This window comes from Misgurnus anguillicaudatus, chromosome 21, assembly GCF_027580225.2.
Source record: "Misgurnus anguillicaudatus chromosome 21, ASM2758022v2, whole genome shotgun sequence".
In the NCBI taxonomy this organism is placed as follows: domain Eukaryota; kingdom Metazoa; phylum Chordata; class Actinopteri; order Cypriniformes; family Cobitidae; genus Misgurnus; species Misgurnus anguillicaudatus.
The window spans coordinates 18,901,954-18,907,167 of record NC_073357.2 but is presented as its reverse complement, the minus strand read 5'-3'; the positions used below and the strand labels follow the sequence as shown (position 1 = coordinate 18,907,167).

General features: G+C 45.6%; 1 long non-coding RNA gene across 1 annotated transcript; it reads right to left on the bottom strand.

Moving 5' to 3' along the window:
• Window positions 1-612: 612 nt before the first annotated feature.
• LOC129437207 (uncharacterized) lies at window positions 613-4,108 on the bottom strand. The gene is made up of 3 exons (XR_008642182.2): window positions 1,656-4,108; window positions 1,095-1,159; window positions 613-1,011 (listed from the first exon to the last, which is right to left on the bottom strand). It is a non-coding gene; the product is annotated as an uncharacterized lncRNA (long non-coding RNA).
• Between the last annotated feature and the right edge of the window lie 1,106 nt (window positions 4,109-5,214).

Here is a 5,214-nt window from a genome sequence, read left to right as displayed (position 1 = left end):
TCCATAAGAAAGATGCCATGCATGGAAATTGCAAAATTGAGGTGTTACCATAATCCTGATCCAGGCAGCAAGGTCATAAAATAGGATGAAAGGAGAAGATATATAAATTGGTAAAAGGTAATCAGAAAAAAAGTAATAAAAATATTCTGCACACACTGTAATGGGACTCGTGGCTCTGTCGTGAGACTGTGACTTCATTGTAACATTTATCAGGTCTCTGTGATATCATAAGGTGGCCAGAATGGTTAGTTTATACATTGTGCACAGTCACTGGCTAAGACAATTAGCTGATTTTTAAAACCTGCAAAGCCATTTACAGCGCTTATATTGTAATGTCACGTGTCAGCTCTTATACTTTTCTACATTATATGGAGTTGGTAGTCAAGATTGCACAAAGATTTGTGATCCTATCTAGTGGGCCGGTCTGGGCCAAAATGCCTGGGCCAATTTTTTGTCCCAGTACAGCCCTGGATGTATGTGACAGACCCTAAATACCATAAAATACGGATAACATGTACATTTGGCACTAGTGAGCAAGAAAACAGTTACATTTCTATAAGTTTGCATCGGACCATTATATTTTATATATATGTATATATTAGGGAAAGAAAACAGACATTTGGGAGAAACATGTTCATAAAATGTAAGAGTTTTATTAATAAAGCATAGGAAAAATAAACAAAAAGTTAAAAATAGCCAGAGGTTATGTTCTTGGGATCACATTTGGCATCAAATGTGTTTATTTTGCTGTCTCGGGGTCATAGGGAAGCCGTGGCAGCAATTCAGATAGCAGACTTTGATGCAACGCTGCATAGCTCGAACACAAACAGTCGCAGCTGCAGCTTAGCACACAGATTGCTGAGCGCCTGGCTGAAGAACGATGAAGGTCTCACAATCCACCCGACACTCCATCAACGGCATTGTCTTCTTCATCTTATATCATGTTAACGGTGATTTCCCTTTAGAAGCCCACTTTGGCCACAGCCAGTACACTGGGTTTGACTCCAAGAGCTGAAAACAAAAACATGTACATCAGTACAGTTTATACTAATGCACAAATAAATAAAACAGAAACTAATTCTAATCTTTCTTACCCATTCCTACTCTTGTGTCTCCGTGCTAGGGCCACACCGGTTAGCTCTGGTAATGTGGCAGGCCACTAGAAACAAGTTATTGGGTTTATTAAAAGCAAGAATAGACACAACAGAACATAACTATACAGAAATAGCCAAAATAGAAATAACAATGAAAATCACCAAAGTAATTTTTATCAAGACAGACAGACGGACAGACAGACAGAAAGACACAAAGACAGGCGGAAAGACAGAAACACAAATGGACTGACGAACGGACGGACAGACAGACACACAGAAAGACCGACGACAGAAAGACAAACGGAAAGACAGAAACACGGATGCACTGACCGACAAACGGACAGACAGACAGACAGATAGATGGACGGACAGAAACACGGATGGACTGACGGACGGACGAACGGACAGACAGACGGATGGAAAGACAGACGGAAAGGCAGAAAAACAGATGGATGGACCGAAGGACGGACTGATGGACGAAGAGATAGAGAGACAGACAGATAGATAGACAGATAGACAGACGGACAGACGGCTAGACAGATAGATGGATTTTCCACATACCGTTCATTATTGTTGCACCAGAGGCTCCAACAGCTGTGGTCACCCACTGTTGATCCTGTAGCGTCTTCTTCGCAGATCTTTAAGTCTGTATGTCAGTCATGCTATAGACTTACGTCACCATGGCCACCGTCATGGAGTACCACGGCCGAGCCTGTAGCGTCTTCTTCGCAGATCTTTTTAGTCAGTATGTCAGTCTTGCTGGCCGAGTCTGTAGCATCTTCTTCATAGATATTTTTAGTCGTGCTAGAGACTCAAGTCACCGTGGTCGCCGTCATGGAGTACCACGGCCAAGCCTGTAGCATCTTCTTCGTAGATCTTTTTAGTCCGTATGTCAGTCATGCTAGAGACTCACATCACCGTGATCGCCGTCATGGGGTACCACGGCCGAGCCTGTAGCGTCTTCTTCGCAGATCTTTGAGTCACGATGTTAGTCGTGCTAAAGACTCACGTCACTGTGGTCGCCGTCATGCAGTACCACGGCCGAGCCTTTAGCGTCTTCTTCACAGATCTTTTTAGTCGGTATGTCAGTTGTGCTAGAGACTCATGTCATCGTGGGCACCATCCTGGAACACCACGGCCGAGCCTGTAGGGTCTTCTTCACAGATCTTTTTAGTCTGTATTTCAGTTGTGCTAGAGACTCCTGTCACCGTGGCCGCCGTCATGGAGTACCACGGCTGAGCCTATAGCGTATTTTTCGTGCATTGCTTTAATCTGCATGCAAGTCCTGCTAGAGACTCCTGTCACCATGCCCGCCATCATGGATTACCGCGGCCGAGTCTCTAGCATCTTTTTTGTGCATTGTTTTAATCTGCATGTTTAGTCGTGCTAGAGACTCTTGTATCACCGTCGGCGCCAAACCGGACCACCGCGGCCGAGCCTCTAGCATCTTTTTTGTGCATTGTTTTAATCTGCATGTTTAGTCGTGCTAGACGCTCTTGTATCTCCGTCGGCACCAAACCGGACCACCGCGGCCAAGCCTCTAGCATCTTTTTGTGCATTGCTTTAATCTGCATGTTAGTCGTGCTAGTCACTAACCGCGGCCAAGCCGCGGTCGAGCCTTTAGCATCTTTTTTGTGCATTGCTTTAATATGCATGTTAGTCGTGCTAGAGACTCTTGTATCACCGTCGGCGCCTAAACCGGACCACAGCGACCGAGCTCTAGCATCTTTTTTGTGCATTGCTTTAATCTGCATTTTAGCCGTGCTAGCGACTTACCGCGGCCGAGCCTCTAGCATCTTTTTTGTGCGTTGTTTTAATCTGCATGTTAAGTCGTGCTAGACGCTCTTGTATCTCCGTCGGCGCCAAACCGGACCACCGCGGACGAGCCTCTAGCATCTTTTTTGTGCATTGCTTTCATCTGCATGTTAGTCGTGCTAGTCACTAACCGCGGCCGAGCCTCTAGCATCTTTTTTGTGCATTGCTTTAATGTGCATGTTAGTCATGCCAGAGATAGATAGATAGATAGATAGATAGATAGATAGATAGATAGATAGATAGATAGATAGATAGATAGATAGATAGATAGATAGATAGATAGATAGATAGATAGATAGATAGATAGTAAATTAAGGGGCTTAGCTAGAGTGGCTGGGCTAGGGCCAACCTTTGAAGGATAGGGAATGCTAAATTACATCTGGTGCCTCTAGTTGCTACAAAGGGGAGAAAAGTGCATCTCTTTCACTACACTTGTTGACTATTTAAGGCTACCCAGGTGGAACCCACAGACAAGGCGCTTCCCTGAGCACGCAGCCAAGAGCGCTTGGCCGTCTGCCCTCCCCACCTCGACTGCTCAACAGTCACGCCTCTAACACAGCCGGGCCACACTCAAAAGTGTCACCCACCAACTGGAACAGCCACTAGGGCCTTTATGACAGTTGGCACGGTTTGCGATTGGAGTGCCTGATGGCAGAGGCCACACTGCATATTGCTGCCTAAGGTGCAGAAAGAGCGAGCTACCACAGCACCCCGACTGTACAGACTCGAGTCAGTTCAGCAGGACAAGCCTGATGGAGAACTCACCGTGGAGAAGCCTTTGATTCATCTAACAAGTGTTAGCTTACAGAGAAACACAGGGGCTTATCGACGCTGCACCAGTTACATCGTAAACGAATCACTAAGAATGGGACTTATTGGGCTGGATTATAATCATAGTAAAGAATTGTAAAGAAGAACAATTGTTAGACACCTAAGACTGACTGCTAGTGTTAGTACTGGGTAGTACGCTTTAAACTGACTTTACAGACAATAGATTGTTTTAATTGTTTATGTTTTGTTTCAATTCAATTAGCCTATTACGAAAGACAGACTGTAATTTTAAACGCGTTGTAATGGATTGAAGGTCAGCATGATGGGAGAAATAGAGAGGGTCAGACATAATTAGAGTTTAATTTAAGTTTAATGTAATTTCATATAATTTGTCTCTTAATTTTAATCAATGTTTTGTTGATAAGTTTTGTGAATATAAATAAATAAGAACATTAAAAGAAACCCAGTGCAACTTATTGATGTGTTACAAGCTATTATTTGAGTAATAAGTTATTTTACCCTTTTATGTTCATGCCAGTGTGTGTTGGTGGTCATGTTTCGTGTGTTTGTGGTCGTGTATGGTGTGGACGAAGATATTTTTTGAAATGCCAGTACAGACGAGGATCATTATCATTTTAAAATGCCTTTTTAAAACACAGATGCTTTCTAATGTAAACATGGCCTGTATAGCCCTTACTGTGGGTTCAAATTTAGCCATCATTCTGCACCACAGAAAATAATTTACCTCGTGTCAATGGACGTTGCAGGCAGAGGTCATGTTAACCAGACATTTGCATTTGTGATTTTAATGATTTTCTGTTTAATTCTTTAATAAATATCCTTAGTTAACCCCTTGTTGTCTGCATTTGGGTTCATCTACACATCCACATAACAGAATGCACAAGCCAGTTAAGAACCCAGCAGACAGCATGGTCAAGGCCCAGCGTGCGCAACAGGCGCACATTTTGTTCGGCCTCCGCCAGAAGGAGGCCGATATTTGGACCTTTGCCAGCGATTTTCGTCATGCAGCGAGGGGCTCCGGTTTCAATGAGGCAGAACTCATGACTATTTTTTGTAGTTGCCTCAAGGAGCCCCTCGAACCCAAGGAGCGGAGGATGATGAGGTACCTGGGCTTCGAGGACATGGTGCGGTATATCAGTAACCGGCCGGAGCCCAGGGCCTCAGTCAAGGCCGTACCCCCACCTCCTTTGTCCTCTATCCCGGAGGGTCGCATCATCGGAGTGGTGACGCGGGAGGACCCATCACTCACCACTCCGGTCCCCGTAAGCTCTGTCCAGCCTGCCGACCTTCGAGGGAAGCGCGAGCGGAGGGTTTCGTGGGAGTCGCCATCCGTGGGGTCCTCTTCGGAACCTGCTGCTCCCACCACAGTTTTCCCCTCGCCTGCCATGGCGTCTGCACCACGCCCCAGAAAGAAGAGGAGGAAGAGGGGGTTGTCTTCTCCGTCTGCGCAGCCACCGCTGCAGCCCCTGCCGTCTGCGCAGCCACCGCTGCAGCCCCTGCCGTCTGCGCAGCC